Source organism: Nicotiana tomentosiformis, chromosome 2, assembly GCF_000390325.3.
Source record: "Nicotiana tomentosiformis chromosome 2, ASM39032v3, whole genome shotgun sequence".
NCBI classification, from domain to species: Eukaryota; Viridiplantae; Streptophyta; class Magnoliopsida; order Solanales; family Solanaceae; genus Nicotiana; species Nicotiana tomentosiformis.
In genome coordinates this window covers 149,776,508-149,796,405 of record NC_090813.1, presented here as the reverse complement: position 1 = coordinate 149,796,405, position 19,898 = coordinate 149,776,508, and the positions used below count along the sequence as shown (strand labels likewise).

The 19,898-nt window shown below is 39.6% G+C and overlaps 1 long non-coding RNA gene across 1 annotated transcript; it reads right to left on the bottom strand.

Annotated features, from left to right (window-relative positions):
* Positions 1–3,169: 3,169 nt before the first annotated feature.
* On the bottom strand, positions 3,170–17,383 carry LOC104106228 (uncharacterized). Its single transcript, XR_688558.4, has 2 exons — positions 17,036–17,383; positions 3,170–3,475 (listed from the first exon to the last, which is right to left on the bottom strand). It is a non-coding gene; the product is annotated as an uncharacterized lncRNA (long non-coding RNA).
* Between the last annotated feature and the right edge of the window lie 2,515 nt (positions 17,384–19,898).

Here is a 19,898-nt window from a genome sequence, read left to right as displayed (position 1 = left end):
GGCTGTTGCAGTATTTCCCATGGAAAGCTCTTCTTCGGGACCAGCAGTAGAGTAAGTCGCAAATGCTTCCTTGACAGCACAAACATGTCGAGTGGCTCCAGAGTCAATCCACCACTCCTTCGGATTTCCAACTAGGTTGCATTCCGAAAGCATTGCACACAGATCATCAATGTCATAATTCTTCTCCACTATGTTGGCCTGTCCCTTCTTCTTATACTTTTTCGGGAGACGACAATCAGGGGCTTTGTGACCGGTTTTTCCACAATTGTAGCAGCTGCTCTTGAATTTCTTTTTGTTCTGCTCCTTAGTCTGTCCAGAAGACCTCTTTCTCTTCTTACTTTTTGGAGCAGTTTCCTCAACTATATTAGCTCCCATGATCGTTGAATTTCCACGAGACTTCTTCTCGACTGTTTTGTTGTCTTTCTCAATCTTGAGACGAATCACAAGATCTTCCAACTTCATTTCTTTGCGCTTGTGCTTAAGATAGTTCTTGAAATCTCTCCATGAAGGAGGAAATTTTTCTATCATTGCAGCCACTTGAAATGCTTCATTCACGACTATACCTTCAGTAATAAGGTCATGAAAAATAAGTTGAAGCTCCTGAACTTAGGTTCCAACAATTTTACTTTCTATCATTTTATAGTCTAGAAACTTGGCAACCACAAACTTCTTCAAGCATGCATCTTCAGTCTTGTACTTCTTCTCAAGTGCGTCCCATAATTCTTTCGAAGTATTCATCGCACTGTACACATTGTACAAGTCATCCTCTAAAGCACTTAAGATATAGCCTTTGCAAAAAAAATCTGCCTGCTTCCACGCCTCAACAATCATGAATTTCTCGTTGTCCGGCATGTCCGCAGCAGGCACTGGAGGTTCTTCACTAGTGAATTTCTGCATACCAAGTGTGGTAAGCAAGAAGAACACCCTTTGCTGCCATCCTTTGAAGTTGGCTCCGAAAAATTTCTCCGGTTTCTCTGCCGGTGGAACAATAGTCTGGCTTGACGAGGCTATAGTCGTTGCCACAATAGTCGCAGAAGAATTTTCGTTATCAATTACCATTTCTCACTATACACAACAGAAGAGTTCAATTAATGGCAAAATCAGAACAGTACACAATACTGTTATGAACAAAAAAATAGTATGTATAATAAATAAAACCGAAGTTTTTATATACTGTTTTACAGAAAAATGATGAAGTTTTTATGATCTTCAAATCGTTTTACGAATTTCAATACTCTGATTAAGTTTTTATATCTTCAAATCAGAATAGTAAAATTCAGAAGGAGTAGAAAACCACACAGGTTTTAATCTCCACAAACAAAATACAGAATATAAAAAAAATTAATTTCCTTAAGACTGTTATTATTCTGTATTGCTATAATAAATAATTAAACTTTCTGAAAAAATAAAACAGAAAGTTAGTTATACTTGTTTAACGAAATAGATTCTGGAAAATAAAAAAAATAGTATAGGAATAAATCGAGCCCACTGAATACACAGTGTGTCCTTAAGGAAATTATTCCCCTCAAGTACCCGAGGTGCTGGAATATATCCTCCCAGGATAGAACGATTTAACTCACCAGTGTATTGGTACCAAAAACTCTGATGAAGTGCGAACCACTCAATGGTCGTAAAACACACTGAAAAATATTGTGCAGAAGAAGAAGAAGAAGAAGAAGCTCAGAAAATTTCGTAAGGAAAGATTCTGGGATTCAAACTCTATTTATAGAGTTGCTAGCATTGTTTCTGAAAAGGTTTGCAACCTTTCAGAAACAGCCATGGCTGTTGGAAAAGGAGTGTTTGAAATATTACGGAAAAAATATATTTAAAATAATTCAGAAAAGAAAACGGGTCTGACCGAACCGGGTCGCGGGTCATGGGTTATTCCAGATTGATTTTTTCGTTAATTATTTAATTAATTAATTAAATAATTGAAAGGAATTTTGTCCAAAAAAATTAATCAATCAATCTATCTTTGACCAAATCCGAATCCGAAGCCGAAGCTGAAGCCGAGCCGAGCCGAGCGAGCGACGACGACGGAGCGAGGCTTGCCTTTTTCTTAACTCTTTAAGAGCTAGAAGAAGTGCAATTATATATATACCCATCAAAAGCCTTTTCTTTCTCCGATATGGGATAATGTCCCTTTCCCAAGGGAAACTCAAATATTTCATTTTTCCTCCATTTCTCATTCACCCTCTTTAAGCTACACAAGCTTAAAATCCCAACAGTGGATTCTAACAAAATGGTTAACGTTTAGACAGATCTAGTAGAGAATCAACGGTAACATTTACTATGTGTTTCGAAAGATATATGTATTGATGGAGAAGTAACTAGCAATAAATAACAATAAATGGTATTTAAGTAAATAGAAGAAGTGGTTCACCCAATAAACAATGAGCTAGGTGATTATTTCTCCTGACAATGATGACTGACAAACAATGATGAAAAAGTATCGAATAATATGAGCAAGAATCTTGATAAAAAAGTAATCTTTGTATCTTTACAAGAGAGTGAGAGAATCTTTTAGCAAAGTCCCCTATTCATTAACTTTTTATTTATATGGAACATACCTCCAGTAAACCCTAGTAGTACAAGTGTAGAGAATATTCAATAGAATATTCTCTTTAATTCCCTATTCTAATAAACTAGCTGTTACAGCTCTTTTTGCGATGCTCGGTATTGACCATTATTTGCATCTCGACCACGAGCCTCGCTATCTCCTGGTCGACCTCGAATGACTCTTTTCTCGATGTTATTTTGCCCTAAGTACTGAGACAAATTTCAACCTATCACTACAAAGAAACAGTGTTATAACGGCGATTATTTTGGCGTATAACGGCGGTTTAAAACCGCCACAATAGACTGAAATAGCAGTTTCGATAAACGCCAGAATTTCGCTCGCCAGTAACACATTGCGGCAGTTTTTCAAAAACTGCCATAATCTAACATTTGATAAAGCGGCGGTTTCCAAATTGCATACTACGGCGGTTCAGAACCGCCCGAATTGTGTTCCCATATGTACTACATGTTTAAACTGGCGGTCAAAACTGCCACAATTATGTTCCATTATCTTATTTACTTATTTGTCTTATAATTAATCCTCTTTATCATGCTAATGTATCAAAACATGTCAAATACTATAGAATAATTCTGACACAAATACAAGTCATCAATTAAATAAAATATATATTATTAAAAAACAAGTATAGGTACTTCAATATTACATCATCAGATAAACTAAAATTCCAAAAAGAATCATAGTCATTTCTTGCAACATTTTTGAATGAGCACTCGGTGTAATCTGCATTGAGTCTGCCTACTTAACATCAGCTAAAAACACCAGAAATGTCATGTATATTTATCCAAACAGAACTGCTATTTGGGGGATCTTTTTAACTAATTTTTTAAACTCATCTTCATCTCCAGGAATATCTTTTCTCAGATATCTTTCCTTAGAAGCTCTAATTCCTGTTCCCTGCATAAAAAAGTTACATCACATATAGAAGTTAAATTTCGACGAGTGTTTACAAGAAGCAAACACTTTTTTAGTCTAACTCTAACTCCTAGCAATGATACCATGTAACTCATAAAATACATAAAAGTTGTTGATCAGACTCAAAGTAAATATGGATGTCAATTCAACAGGAAACTCAAATAAAGCTAACCAACAACTGACTCAATTGCGTGACTTGGCGGACTAAAGAAATTGAAAAAATAATTTTGCATATCTCAGTCCTGATTATGTTAACTTCTGCTCATAGTATATTCTCTTGACACACCTCAAGAAAAATACTTAAACTTCAATCGAGTATCAAATTTCTATCTAGCAATTTACAGAACAAGTTATCAATCATATTTCTCAAGCCTCTTATCTCTAAAGAAAACAAGGATGCAGAGCAATCTGCTAATTCATATATATCTCGTAAAGTAACTCGGTTCTCTAAATGATGATCATTTTGATTTAACATCAAAATAATATGGCTGAAGAGCCTCTGAATCAAATACGCAAACCAGAATACTGAGGTCCAAATTATGGAAAGCAATAGAAAATAAAAAGCTACATGTACCCAACTTTCTATATGTCACCAACTAACTTTCTTAACAAGTCATGTTTTGTCAATAACACAAAGATATAGAAAGACATCAAAACTATTATCATCTCACATGTACAATAAAAACAGAAGAGTTGTTATTTATAACATTAAGATTTTGAACGACTTTCAAAAAACTATTATCACCTCACATGTAAAATAAAAATAACGAAAGATACTATCATTTGATTATTTTTCATATAATACATGATGCATATCTAATGTTCATATTAGAGTAGACCATAAAGTTATTAAAGTCACTGCGAATCACTAAAGAAAGTAGATCAGCTGGAGTTTGATTTATATGATTGATCTAAACAAAGATTAGAAAGAAGAAATCATGTGCTTGTCTTCAGTAGACTGCAAATAGGAACTTTATGGCAAATACTTCTAAATCAAACTCTCATAAATGCTGGATGTTATTGCCAAATAGACTACGCAATGAAGACAGCCAATGTAACGACCCAGCTGGTCGTTTTGAATATTATAACCCCGTTCTTCTATTACTGCCCAATTTATGTCTTTCAATTAATTTATCACTTATCGGGTTAGCTGGTTCGGGTCCGGGAGGAACTCGGAGTGAAATGAGACACTTAGTCTCATAATTAAAAATTTAAGTTAGAAAAGTATATCGGATATGGGCCTATGTGTAAACAACCTCGGATTTGAATTTTGATGATTCCAATAGCTCCGTATGGTAATTTTGGGCTTAGGAGCGTGTCCGGAATATTATTTAAAAGTCCGTAGAGGAATTAGGCTTGAAATGCCGAAAGTTTAATTTTTGAGAAGTTTGACCGGGGGGTTGACTTTTTGATATCGGGGTCGGAATACGATTCTAAAAATTAAAATACCTCTGTTATGTCATTTATGACTTGTGTGCAAAATTTGAGGTCAATAGGACGTGATTTGGTAGGTTCCGGAGTCGTTTGTAGAAATTAGAAATTTTAAAGTTCATTAGGCTTGAATTGGGGTGTAATTCATGGTTTTAGCATTGTTTGAGGTGATTTGAGGGTTCGACTAAGTCCGTATGATATTTTTGGACTTGTTGGTATATTTAATCGAGGTCCCGAGAGGCTTGGGTGATTTTTGGATGGTTAACGGATCAAAAATTTAGACTTGAACAGCTGCTGAAATTTTCTGATATCTGATGATGTTTTCCTTCTACGCGATCCCGTGAATGCGTCTACGTTCGCGTAGGCTTATTTGGTCAGTAGGGGTTTTTTATTCTACGTGATCGCCTAGGGATATCTGCGATCGCGTAGGGTTAATGTGAGGCAGTGGCATTTTGTGCTTCGCGATCGCATGAAGCAGGATGCGATCGCGTAGCTCTGGAATTTTGTGACTCGCGAACGCGTGAAGAAGGTCGCGTTCGCGTAGAGTAAGTGGAGCGGAGTAGAAATCACAGGTTTTGTGCTTCACGGTCGCGTGGACTAGTCCCGATCGCGTATGTCTGTGATGTTGTGCATCGCGATCGCGTGGGAAAGTCCGCGATCGCGTAGATTAAAATCTGGGCGATGGAAAATTGTTCTTCGCGATCGCGTGGGAATGTTCGCGATCGCGTAGAGCAAATGTCTGGGCAGAGAGTTTAAGTTCTGAAAATGGGACGGATTTGAGCTCGGGAAGAGGCGATTTTCGGGAGTTTTTCAAGGAAAACAATGGGGTAAGTCTTCTTAACTCAATATTGGTTAAATTACCCGAATCCATGGTTGTTTTTATCATTTAATTGGTGAATTAAGTTGGAAAAGTTTGAAAACCCTCTTAGTTTAAATTGAAGATTTGAGGGTCGAGTTGGGGTCGGATTTTGATAAAATTGGTATGGTTAGACTCATGATTAAATGGGCTTTCAGATTTTATAAATTTTATCGAATTCCGAGACGTGGGCCCCACAGGCAATTTTTGAGCTAATTTTTGGATTTTTATGGAAAATCATTATTTTCTTATGGAATTAATTCCAATGAATTTTATTGACTGAAACGAATTATTTATGACTAGATTCGAGGCGTTTGGAGACCAATTCACGAGAAAAGGACATTGCAGAATAAGAATTTCACAGCTTGAAGTAAGTAACCGTTTTAAATCTGGTCCTAAGGGTATTAAACCCAGGATTTTGATATTATGTGATTATTTTGAAGGTGACGCACATGCTAGGTGACAGGCGTATAGGCGTGCACCAAAAGGATTGTGACTTGGTCCGTCCCGGAAAGCTGTAAAGTTGATTAATTTATTTTTAGCTATATGCTCTCTATGTGTTGATAAAATTTGACTGTAAATCATGTTAGAAATCATGCTTAGGCAATGTGATAGTACTGTTGGGACCCACAGGGGTCGCGTACTTGTTGAATTGCCTGTTAAATGCTATATGTACTCAGTCTCAATTTTTACTTGCACATTTTATCTCAGTCTCTGTTATTATTATTGATACATCATATCATTATTGTTTGGGCTAATTTCATGATTATTGAGAGCCCGAGAGGCTGGAAAGATTTATGACTGAGTGAGGCCGAGGGCCTGATTGTGAGATATTGATACTATAGCACGTGACTTGGCCGTGCAGATCCCTATATTATACTATAGCACGTGAGTTGGCCATGCGGATCTTTATATTATACTTCAGCATGTGAGTTGGCCGTGCAGATCCTTATATTATACTACAGCACGTGAGTGGGCCGTGCGGATCCTTATATTATACTACAGCACGTGAGTTTCCCCGTGCAGATCCTTATATTATACTATAGCACGTGAGTTGGCCGTGCATCACGTGAGTTGGCCGTGCAGATCCAGATATTTATATTATCGCACGTGAGTTATCTGTGCAGATTATAGCGCTTGGGCTGTAAGAGCCCCTCCGGAGTCTGTACACCTCCAGTGAGGGCAGGTACTCATTGAGAGAGTGATGAGGGCTGGGGGCCCTGGGAGTGATGAGGGCTGGGAGCCCAGTGAGTGATTGTTGCCCTAAGAGGTTGTACTTGATTTTCATTTGTTGTTGCACTTAGTTGCTATCTGTCAATGTTGTGAAATCTATGAAAGATTGTTGATATACGGATTACATGAACAGGAACTGTATTAAAATTGATGTGACATTAATCTGCCAGATTTGATAGCATGTCTATTCTTTGCTAGAATTACTCGAAATGAACCATAATTATGTAGCTCGTTACTATCTTCAGTTCCTTATTTATTATTGTTACTTGCTGAGTTGATTGTACTCATACTACACCCTGCACTCCGTGTGCAGATCCAGGTGTTCCCGGACATAGCGGGTGTTGATCCTTTCCCGCGGTTGATTTTCAGGAGATTATGAGGTAGCTTCCGTATTCCGCAGACCTTGTCTCTCCTTCTCTATCTCTTTGTTTATCGTATTTGGTCTCAGACTATTATAATATGAGTATTTTTCAGACTTGTATTCATATTAGATACTCATGTACTCAGTAACACCAGGTTTTGAGAAGTGTTTGTATTGTATTTAAATATTATATTTTCAATCTTGAGAGAAATTGTGGTTTGTTGAGATTTTCGGTTTGCCTAGTATTGAGATAGGCGCCATCATGACGGGTGAGATTTTGGGTCGTGACAAGTTGGTATTAGAGCCTAAGTTACATAGGTCTCACGAGTCATGAGCAGGTTTAGTAGAGTCTTGCGGATCGGTACGGAGACGTCTGTACTTATCTTCGAGAGGCGACAGAACCTTTAGGAAAATTTCACTTTCTTGTATTCTGTCGTGCGAATTTGTTGATTCTGGAAACTAAATTTCTGCTATTCTATTCTCTCATAGATAGTGAGGACACGTACTACCAGATCGGACGGTCAGACACCAGTGCCACCAGTTAGGGCCGCGAGAGGCCGGGGCCGAGGTAGAGGTCGAGGTGTAGCTCGTACCACAGTTGGAATAGCACCTGTAGTACCACCAGTTGTTCCAGCACAGGAGCAGATTCCAGGCATTCATAAGACTTTGGCCCAGATATTGGCAGCCTGCACTGCTTTGCTCAGGTGGTTTCGGCTCAAGCCGCACCTGCCACTTCTCAGGCTGGAGGAGGTACTCATACCCCCATTTCCCGTACTCCAGACTAGGTAGTACAGGGACTTCAGATACCGGGGGCACTACCAGCCCAACCGGTTGTAGCTGCTCAGGCCCCGGTAGTTCCTGTTATGGCAGATGATGAGCAGAGGAGACTTGAGAGATTTGAGAGGCTTCGACCTCCACCATTTAGCGGTACTGAGTCAGAGGATACTCAGGATTTTCTGGATAGGTGCCAACGGATGCTTCGGATAGCGGGTATTTTGGAGACCAGTGGGGTCTCATTCACTACTTTTCAGTTTTCTGGGTCTGCATTCAGATGGTAGGAGACTTACGAGAGATGTAGGCCTGTTAGCGCAGCACCCCTTACTTGGCATCAGTTCTCCGTGGTCTTTTTGGAGAAGTTCGTACATCAGTCCCGCGGAGAAGAGTTGCGTAGACAGTTTGAGCAGCTTCGCCAGGGTGATATGTCCGTGACGCGGTACGAGATGAGATTTTTTGAGTTGGCTCGTCACGCAGTCTGGTTGGTTCCCACTAATAGAGAGAGGATTAGGAGGTTCATTGATGGCCTCACATATCAGCTGTAGTTACTTATGACTAGGGAGAGAGTATCTGGTGCTACTTTTGATGAGGTAGTGGACATTGCTCGGCAGATAGAGATGGTTCGTAGCCAGGAACGTGGAGAGAGAGAAGCTAAGAGGCCTCGTGGTCCGAGTGATTACAACGGTGTTCGTTCAGGGGGTCAGTTTCACTGTGGTAGGGGTCGTTCTTACAGACACGCTCAGATGGGTCGTCCAGCTCATCGTGGTGCATCAGCTAGCCATGGTTCTTACAATGCTCACTCAGGCCAGTCTTTATTCAGTGCACTACCAGCACAGAGTTCTCATCATGCCTCGTCCGCACAGGCTTATGCAGGTCATCCCTCGGGTTATCAGGAGCAGCAGTTCCGATAGAGGAAGGGTTGTTTTGAGTACAGAGAATTTGGTCATTTCAAGAGAGAGTGTCCTAGGCTGTTGAGTGGGGTTTCACAGAAGAGTTCTCGACCGACGGCACTAGCACCATCAGTTACACTACCCGCCCTGCTATCTCGGGGTGGGGGTCAGGCAGCTAGGGGTCGCCCAAGAGGGGGAGGCCGATCAGGAGGCGGGCAGGCTCGATTCTATGTTTTTTCTGCCAGGCCAGATGTCGTTGCCTCAGACGCAGTGATCACAGGTATTGTTTCAGTGTGCCACAAGGAGGCTTCTATATTATTTGACCCTAGTTCCACTTATTCATATGTATCATCGTATTTTGCTCATTATATGGATATGCCCTGTGAGTCCTTAGTTTCACCTGTTTGTGTATCTATACCGGTGGGCGATATTATTACTGTGGATCGTGTGTATCGGTCGTGTGTAGTAACTATTGGGGAACTGGAGACTAGAGTCAATCTCTTATTACTCGATATGGTTGATTTTGATGTAATCCTGGGCATGGATTGGTTGTCTCCATGTCATGATATTCTAGACTGTCACGCAAAAATCGTGACGTTGATGATGCCGGGGTTGCCAAAGGTTGAATGGAGGGTTCTCTAGATCTTGTTCCTAGCAGGGTAATTTCTTATTTGAAGGCCCAACGTATGGTTGGAAAGGGATGCTTGTCATATTTGGCCTTTGTGAGAGATGTTGATGCAGATGCTCCTATTATTGATTCAGTACCGGTCGTGCGAGACTTTTCGGATGTATTTCCTGCAGACCTGCCGGGTATGCCACCCGACAGGGATATTGATTTCGGTATTGACTTGGTGCAGGGCACTCAACCCATTTCTATTCCTCCGTATCGTATGGCACCCGCTGAGTTAAGAGAATTGAAAGAGCAACTTCAGGAACTCCTTGAAAAGGGATTTATTAGGCTTAGTGTGTCACCTTGGGGTGCACCGGTTCTGTTTGTGAAAAATAAAGATGGTACTATGCAGATATGCATTGATTATAGACAATTGAACAAAGTTACAATCAAAAATAAATATCCATTGCCGATTATTGATGATTTATTTGACCAGCTTCAGGGAGCGAGGGTGTTCTCCAAAATTAATTTGAGGTCTGGGTATCACCAATTAAAAATTCGGGATTCGGATATACTAAAGACGGCATTCAGGACTCGTTATGGCTACTATGAATTTCTTGTGATGTCTTTTGGGCTAACCAATGCCCTAGCAGCATTTATGCATTTGATGAATAATGTATTTCAGCCATATCTTGATTTATTTGCCATGGTATTCATTGATGATATTCTGGTGAGCAAGCACAACACCTAGGTACTGTATTACAAAGGCTGATAGAGGAGAAACTTTATGCCAAATTCTCTAAGTGTGAGTTCTGGCTTAGTTCGGTGGCATTCTTGGGACATATAGTGTCCGGTGAAGGTATTAAGGTGGATCCGAAGAAAATAGAGGCAGTTCAGAATTGGCCCAAACCATCCTCAGTTACTGAGATTCGGAGTTTTCTCGGCTTGGCCGGTTATTATCATCATTTCGTGGAGGGTTTCTCGTCTATTGCATCGCCTATGACTAAATTGACCTAGAAAGGTGCTCCGTTCAGGTGGTCGGATGAATGTGAAGAGAGCTTTTAGAAGCTCAAGACAACTTTGACTACAACTCCAGTATTGGTGTTGCCTACAAGTTTAGAGTCTTATACTGTGTATTGTGATACATCGCGGATTGGTCTCAGCGCAGTACTTATGCAAGACGGTAGGGTGATTTCCTATGCGTCCAAACAGTTAAAGGTACATGAGAAGAATTATCCAGTCCACGATCTTGAGTTCACAGCTATTGTTCATGCCTTGAAAATTTGGTGGCATTACTTGTATGGTGTCCAGTGTGAGGTATATACCGATCATCGGAGTCTACAACATTTGTTTAAACAGAAGGATCTTAACTTGCGACAGCGAAGGTGGTTGGAGTTGCTTAAGGATTATGATATCACCATTCTTTATCATCCCGGAAAGGCCAATGTGGTGGCCGATGCCTTGAGTCGTAAGGCAGAGAGTTTGGGCAGCTTAGCATACTTACCGGTAGAAGAGAGACCTTTAGCCTTGGAGGTTCAGGCTTTGGCTAATTAGTTTGTTAGATTGGATGTTTCTGAGTCGAATCGAGTTTTGGCCTGTGTGGTTTCTCGGTCTTCTTTATATGATCGCATCAGAGAGCACCAGTATGATGATCCACATCTGCTTGTCCTTAAGGACACGGTTCAGCACGATGATACCAAGGAAGTCACTATTGGAGATGACGGTGTACTACGGATGCAGGGCAGGCTATGTGTACCTAATGTAGATGGTTTGCGTGAGCTGATTCTCCAGGAAGCTCACAGTTCGCGGTACTCTATTCATCCAGGCGCCGCGAAGATGCATAAGGATTTGAGACAGCACTATTGTTGGAGGCGGATGAAGAAAGATATAGTTGGGTTTGTATCTCGGTGTTTAAATTGTCAACAGGTAAAGTACGAGCACCAGAGACCGGGCGGATTGCTACAGAGACTTGAAATTCCAGAGTGGAAGTAGGCGCGTATTACCATGGACTTTGTAGTTGGACTCCTACGGACTTTGAGAAAGTTTGATGCTATTTGGGTGATAATAGATCGGTTGACCAAATCTGCGCATTTTATTCCAGTCAGTACTAATTATTCTTCGGAGCGGTTGGCTGGGATTTATATTCGTGAGATTGTTCGCCTATATGGTGTGCCGGTGTCCATTATTTCAGATCGGGGTACGCAGTTTACCTCACAGTTTTGGAGGGCAGTGCAGTAAGAATTGGACACACAGGTTCAGTGGAGTACAACATTTCACCCTCAGACAGACGGACAGTCCGAGCGCACTATTAAGATATTGGAGTATATGCTACGCGCTTGTGTCATTGATTTTGGGGGTTCTTGGGATCAATTTCTGCCACTCGCAGAGTTTGCTTACAATAATAGCTACCAGTCAAGCATTCAGATGGCTCCGTATGAAGTTTATATGGGAGACGGTGTCGGTCTCTGGTGGGTTGGTTTGAGCTGGGTAAGGTTATGCTATTGGGTACTGACTTAGTTCAGGATGCTTTAGAGAATGTCAAAGTGATTCAGGAACGGCTTCGCACGACATAGTCTAGACAGAAGAGTTATGCCGATAGGAAGGTTCGTGATGTTGTTCACATGGTTGGGGAGAAGGTTCTGCTCAAGATTTCACCCATGAAGGGTATGTTGAGTTTCGGGAAAAAGGGCAAGTTGAGCCCTCGATATATTGGGCCTTTTGAGATACTTAAGAAAATTAGGGAGGTGGCTTATGAACTTGCTTTGCCACCTAGTCTATCAGGTGTTCATCCAGTGTTCCATGTATTCATGCTCCGAAAGTATGTCGGGGATCTGTCTCACATTCTGGATTTCAATACAGTACAGCTGGACAGTAATTTGATTTATGATGTGGAGCCGGTGGCTATTTTAGACCGGCAGATTCGAAAGGTGAGGTCAAAGAACATAGCATCAGTGAAGGTGCAGTGGAGAGGCCAGCCAGTCGGAGAAGCTACTTGGGAGGCTGAGCAGGAGATGCGGAATAAATATCCACACTTATTTGAGACTTCATGTATTATTCTAAACCTGTTCGAGGATGAACGTTTGTTTAAGACGGGGGAGAATATAATGACCCGGCCGGTCATTTTGAATATTATAACCCCGTTCCCCCAGTTACTACTCAATTTATGTCTTGCAATTGATTTATGACTTATTGGGTTAGTTGGTTCGGGTCTAGAAAGAACTCAGAGAGAAATGGGACATTTAGTCTCATAATTAAAAATTTAAGTTAGAAAAGTAGACCGGATATGGACCTATGTATAAAAGACCTCGGATTTGAATTTTGATGATTCCAATAGCTCTGTATGGTGATTTTGGGCTTAGGAGCGTGTCCGGAATATTGTTTGGAAGTCCGTAGAGGAATTAGGCTTGAAATGCCGAAAGTTTAATTTTTGAGACGTTTGACCGAAGGGTTGACTTTTTGATATCGGGGTCGGAATCCGATTCTGAAAATTGGAATACCTCTGTTATGTCATTTATGACTTGTGTACAAAATTTGAGGTCAATCGGACGTGATTTGGTAGGTTCCGGAGTCATTTGTAGAAATTAGAAATTTCAAAGTTCATTAGGCTTGAATTGGGGTGTAATTCATGGTTTTAGCATTGTTTGAGGTGATTTGAGGGTTTGACTAAGTCCGTATGATATTTTAGGACTTGTTGGTATATTTGGTCGAGGTCCCGAGGGGCTCGTGTGAGTTTTGGATGGTTAACGGATCAAAAATTTGGACTTGAACAGCTGCTGGAATTTTCTAATATCTGATGATGTTTTCCTTCTACGCGATCGCGTGAATGCGTCTGCGATCGCGTAGGCTTATTTGGTCAGTGGGGGTTTTTATTCTACACGATCGCGTGGGGATATCTGCGATCGCGTAGGGTTATTGTGAGGCAGTGGCATTTTGTGCTTCGCGATCGCATGAAGCAGGATGCGATCACGTAGCTCTGGAATTTTGTGACTCGCGAACGCATGAAGAAGGTCGCGTTCGCGTAGAGTAAGTGGAGCGGAGTAGAAGTCACGCATTTTGTGCTTCACGATCGCGTGGACTAGTCCGCGATCGCGTATGTCTGTGATGATGTGCATCGCGATCGCGTGGGAAAGTCCGCGATCGCGTAAAGTAAAATCTGGGTGATGGAAAATTGTTCTTCGCGATCGCGTGGGAATTTTCGCGATCGCGTAGAGCAAATGTTTGAGCAGAGAGTTTAAGTTCTGAATTTTTGACGGATTTGAGCTCGGGAAGAGGCGATTTTCGGGAGTTTTTCAAGGAAAATAATGGGGTAAGTGTTCTTAACTCAATATTGGTTAAATTATCCGAATCCATGGTTGTTTTTATCATTTAATTGGTGAATTAAGTTGAAAAAGTTTGAAAACCCTCTTAGTTTAAATTGAAGATTTGAGGGTCGAGTTGGGATCGGATTTTGATAAAAATTGGTATGGTTAGACTCATGGTTGAATGGGCTTTCGAATTTTGTAAGTTTTGTCGAGTTCCGAGACGTGGGCCCCACGGACGACTTTTGAACTAATTTTTGAATTTTTATGAAAAATCATTATTTTCTTATGTAATTAATTTCAATGAATTTTATTGACTGAAACGAATTATTTATGACCAGATTCGAGGCATCTGGAGACCAATTCATGAGGAAAGGACATTGCAGAATAAGAATTTCACGGCTTGAAGTAAGTAACAGTTTTAAATCTGGTCCTGAGGGTATTAAACCCCGGATTTTGGTATTATGTGATTATTTTGAAGGTGACGCATATGCTAGGTGACGGGCGTATGGGCGTGCACCGAAAGGATTATGACTTGGTCCGTCCCGGGAAGCTGTAAAGTTGAATAATTTATTTTTAGCTATATGCTCTCTATGTGTTGATAAAATTTGACTGTAAATCATATTATAAATCATGCTTAGGCTATGTGATAGTACTGTTGGGACCCACAGGGGTCGCGTACTTGTTGAATTGCCTGCTAAATGCTATATGTACTCAGTCTCAGTTTTTACTTGCACCTTTTATCTCAGTCTCTGTTATTATTATTGATACATCATATCATTGTTGTTTGGGCTGATTTCATGATTATTGAGAGCCCGAGAGACTGGAAAGATTTATGACTGAGTGAGGCCGAGGGCCTGATTGTGAGATATTGATACTATAGCACGTGAGTTGGCTGTGCAGATCCCTATATTATACTACAGCACGTAAGTTGGCCGTGCAGATCCTTATATTATACTACATCACGTGAGTTGGCTGTGCGGATCCTTATATTATACTACAGCACGTGAGTTGGCCGTGCAGATCCTTATATTATACTATAGCACGTGAGTTGGCCGTGTAGCACGTGAGTTGGCCGTGCAGATCCTGATATTTATATTATGGCACGTGAGTTGTCCGTGCAGATTATAGCGCTTGGGCTGTAGGAGCCCCTTAGGAGTCTGTACACCCCTAGTGAGCGTTGGTACCCATTGAGAGAGTGATGAGGGCTGGGAGCCCAGGGAGTGGTGAGGGCTGGGAGCCCAGTGAGTGATTATTGTCCTAAGAGGTTGTACTTGATTTCCATTTGTTGTTGTACTTAGTTGTTATCTGTCATTATTATGAAATCTCTGAAAGATTGTTCATATACAGATTACATGAACAGGAACTGTATAAAAATTGATGTGACATTAATCTGCCAGATTTGATAGCATGTTTATTCTTTGCTGGAATTACTCGAAATTAACCATAACTGTGTAGCTCGTTACTATATTCAGTTCCTTATTTATTATTGTTACTTGCTAAGTTGGTTGTACTCATACTACACCCTGCACTTCGTGTGCAGATCCAGGTGTTCCCGCACATAGCGGGTGTTGATCCTTTCGCGCGGTTAATTTTCAGGAGATTTTGAGGTAGCTGTCGTGTTCCGCAGACCTTGTTTCTCCTTCTCTATCTCTTTGTTTATCGTATTTGGTCTCAGACTATTATAGTATGAGTATTTTTCAGACTTGTATTCATATTAGATGCTCATGTACTCAGTGACACCAGATTTTGGGAGGTGTTTGTATTGTATTTAAATATTATATTTTCAATCTTAAGAGAAATTGTGATTTGTTAAGATTTTTGGCTTGCCTAGTATTGAGATAGGTGTCATCACGACGGGTGAGATTTTGGGTCGTGACAGCCAACCAACGAGTAATGAAAAGATTGTAAACTGAAAAGAAATCTGATGCCTCACATACTTTCACATGCCTCTTAGTACATGTCTACGAAGCGAGGAGCCGAGGACCAATTCTTTTGTGTAATATTTCCAGCGTATGGGCTCACGCTTCTGTATGATTAAGAAGGGAAGATCCATTCGGTGTTAGAGCCTATAAATTTTTCCAATCCAGTAAACTAAACATATGTAAAAAAGATTACTCAAAAGTGTAATAAAAACCAGATACCAATGATAAAATCTAAAAAAAAATGAATACTAAATTTAATTCAAGTACATTAAACATATATGAAAAGAACATATTTGAATCAGTAAATTTAAGTCAATTCATGTTGCCAAGTATGCCTATTTAAAAGAAGAGAAAGACCTACAATAGCACTTCATAACTCACATAAGAGAATATATAAATGACCAAAAAATACCACACAAAGCTCTTGATTCAATCAATATAATCAATTAAGACTCATCCATGTACAGTGAAGCTCGCAAAGTCATAACGCTGAAAGTAGCACGGATTGCACAACCACTGAACCAAAACAAACAGCCATTTCACCTCACTGTAATAATGGTGTCGGCACAGCAAAACAAGCACAATATATTAAGAAAAATAAAAAAGCACCTAATTTTCACTAAAACAATGCTTGATTTAATTAAATCACTAACTATATAATTTCAGCAATTCCCAGGCTAAAATAAGAAAAAATTATTGATAATATCATTAATAAAAAAAATTCATTTAGTGATAAAAAGTAAACTAGAAATAGAATGCCACATAAACTTGCAGAAGATGAGGAAAAGGGTAAAGAAGTAACAATTGGTATTTTCTTTGCCCGCAGAAATGTAATTCTCATGTCACCTAAATGACACTACAATTACTCCTTTGAAACAATCGAATCCTTTGAACAAAATAATTATATAAATCAGTTATAGGATATAGCAGTAGACGGCCATAAAAAGCTCTACTTCACGCACAACTCCTACTTCAATCAACCAAGTTTCAGAAATAAATTAAACTTTTCCTTAGATCAGTACAATTTTTTTTATATAAAAGAAAGCAAGAAAAGCGCATATCCAACAATTATATTGACAGAGAAAAGAAAACCACTATGAAACCCTAGATCCAAATGAATCCATAATCAATACATTGGGAAAATGAGGGAAAAGTAGAGAGGACCTTGCTTATTTGGAGTTAGGAGTTAACAGAGCAAAGCTAACCAACGATGAAACTCTAGATTCGCGTGACGAAGGTTGGTGATTGGAGACCAGAAGCTTCCCGTTCGAAAGCTACATCACTCAGTTTCCAATCGAGGGCCTTAGGAGAAGAGATTAAGAGAAGAGAGATGACGGATTCGCTGGATGCGCCAGATCGGTGGGAGGGATAGGGAGAGTGACAGAGGGGGTTCTATCTTTTAGGGTGAGATTAGTGCCTGATAGAAATAAAGGTAGCAGCGGTCTGACTACGCCATATTATACACTTAACCGCCATTTTTCAAATAAATAATATAGTTGTTGAACTAACGCCATAACGTTTTGCTTATTACAGTGGTTCAAATAAGCTGCCATTTTAAAACCGCCGTTAATTTTCCGATTTTTTGTAGTGTATACACTCCTATTAGCTTTGCAGAAGAATTACATGAAATTTTTAAATGTTGTTATATAAATCTAAAGAGTGTCACTACATACATTTGTGATCTTCAAAGAAGAGGTGCATTAGGTACTTTACGTGAATCCCACAACTAGGGGAGCTTGGATTAAATATGATATAGAACAAATTCAAAGTAGTATATTCGACTTTGGGATCAATATGATGTTGCTCAAAGAAGAAATCTATGAAGTCTAAAGGGCCAAATTAAATAATGTGTGTCGCGAACTGTCGTAACAGTATGATGGTGGGGTAAATCTTAGCAAGGATGCTAAATTCATATGAGGGAGTATTGTTAGGTGTTGTCGTGATTTTTTTACCATATTGGATTTTCCTATATCTTAAAGGAAAGGGCAACATGTTTACCATAATTGGATTTTCCTTCTTATAGAAGAAAATTATAAATCTCTCATATTTGGCTAGTCCCTTTTCTTGTAGGAAAAAGAGCTGTTGTTCGGGGCTCGAAATTGGATGCTACGAGCCTCTATATTCGATCTCCACCGTTCAAATCAAAGACCAAGATGTTACGAACACTCGGTCAAAATGTCAGGCCGATCCAACAGTTAATGAATCAGAATCCATGATTTGAAGTTGGCTGGTCGGAACAAAAATCTGTAGCAAAACAAACACTTTTTCTTCTCTCTTCTCTCTTGATGAAAGCTCTCTCAAAAACTACTCTTATGTGCTAAAGTCTTTCAAAGACTTATATCAATGAGCATGGAATAATTTTTCAATGTTGTCCTATTTATAGATAATGAGTGGTGCTTCTCTTAAAGCCAAAATCAATTCTGAATAGGAATAAAAACCGAATCCAATTCCGAATAGGAATGGAAATCAAAAGAGAATAGGATTAGGCATTGGGCCTTTGACTGGACAACATGGACATGAGCCCAACAAACTCCCCCTCTAGCCAAGGGGCCAAATATGTCTTCAAGTAGAGGAACTATTGTCAGGCTTCATGCCTGCCAATTTTTTACAAAACGCATGCTTATTTGCCACTTTTATCAGCATATCCGAAAGATTTTCATCAGTGTGTATCTTCTCAACCTCAAATAATTTCTCTTCCACGACCATTCTTATCCAATGATACTTTCTATTTATTTGTTTGGTCTTAGAATGAAAAGTGGAGTGCTTGGTGAGACAGATAGCACTCTGATTATCACAAAATAAGATGTACCTAGGTTGCTCAAAGCCAATATCATTAATAAACTCCTTTATCAATAATAGTTCTTTGGCACCTTCTGTGACATCAATATATTCGGCTTTTATGATAAATGGAAGCTTACTAGTTTCCGCATACACCTGATTATTTCGATCCTAACACACCTGACAAAGGACTCTTGATAAGAGCGGGTCAAAGATTGACGGGCTTCTAAGTTAACATGCTTTCGAAGGACAAATAATGTGAGACTTAAGTAGATTTCACCGCCAAAAAAGAGGGAAAGTCTTGCGCTATATTTGAGGGAGAACAAGATCAAATAGTAGAGGACTTTTTGGCTCATTCTGGCGTATTCGAAGGGATAAATCTATATAAAATCTACTAGATCAAAGCAAACAATACGTGCCAGTACTTTGGCTGTGACATCATTGTTTTAAAGTACTATATGTTTACAGACTTGTTTACAGACTTATTGAACGTACTTTAAATGATAATTTTTGCAGAACCCGTAGTTTCGGTTACAAAACATTTAGTATGACAAACAAAATGGAGGATAAACTAGAATTGAAAAAAGAAAAAAAACTTGTTACTTGTTTTGACGAAATAGAAGGACCTAACCTTAGGCTGCTTCCATTGTGAAATTCAGTAAAAAGGAGTTTCTAAAGTGAAGCAAATATAGGTAAAGAGAAAACAAATCTTACAATGATATGTTTTCTGGCATGGGATAGGTTAGAGTATATTTTCAAAATACTGGCCGACCTGCCAAAACCGTTTCTTTCATTGGGCGTGCACATTGGGAGCCTTGAATCGGTACGAGAATTTTCACCTTGTAAGCATCTCGACTAATTTCACAGGATACTGACTGTCTTCCACTAACACAAGTACTGACTAACTCAGTTCACCAAGTTTGGACAAATGGGAAGAGATCACCTAGTGTTTTTGTATTAGGACCTTTTTTTTTCCACTCTAGTGTTGCCACTTTCCCATGTGATGTGAACAAAAGTAGACATGACTTGAAATAGTGATGGTTGATGAAAGATCTCAAGATTACGGGTAAGGTCAAAATAATGGCCAAAATAAGTAAATCTGGGAACAAAATTTTAGAAACTAAAAAAGCCAAAAAGACATTCACTACATAAGAAACATTGCTAAATTATTCATCAAGAATAATAATCACATCAACTTCTGACTTGTTTATAACGAGGTTATTCACTCTCATAGAGTAATTCTTAGAAA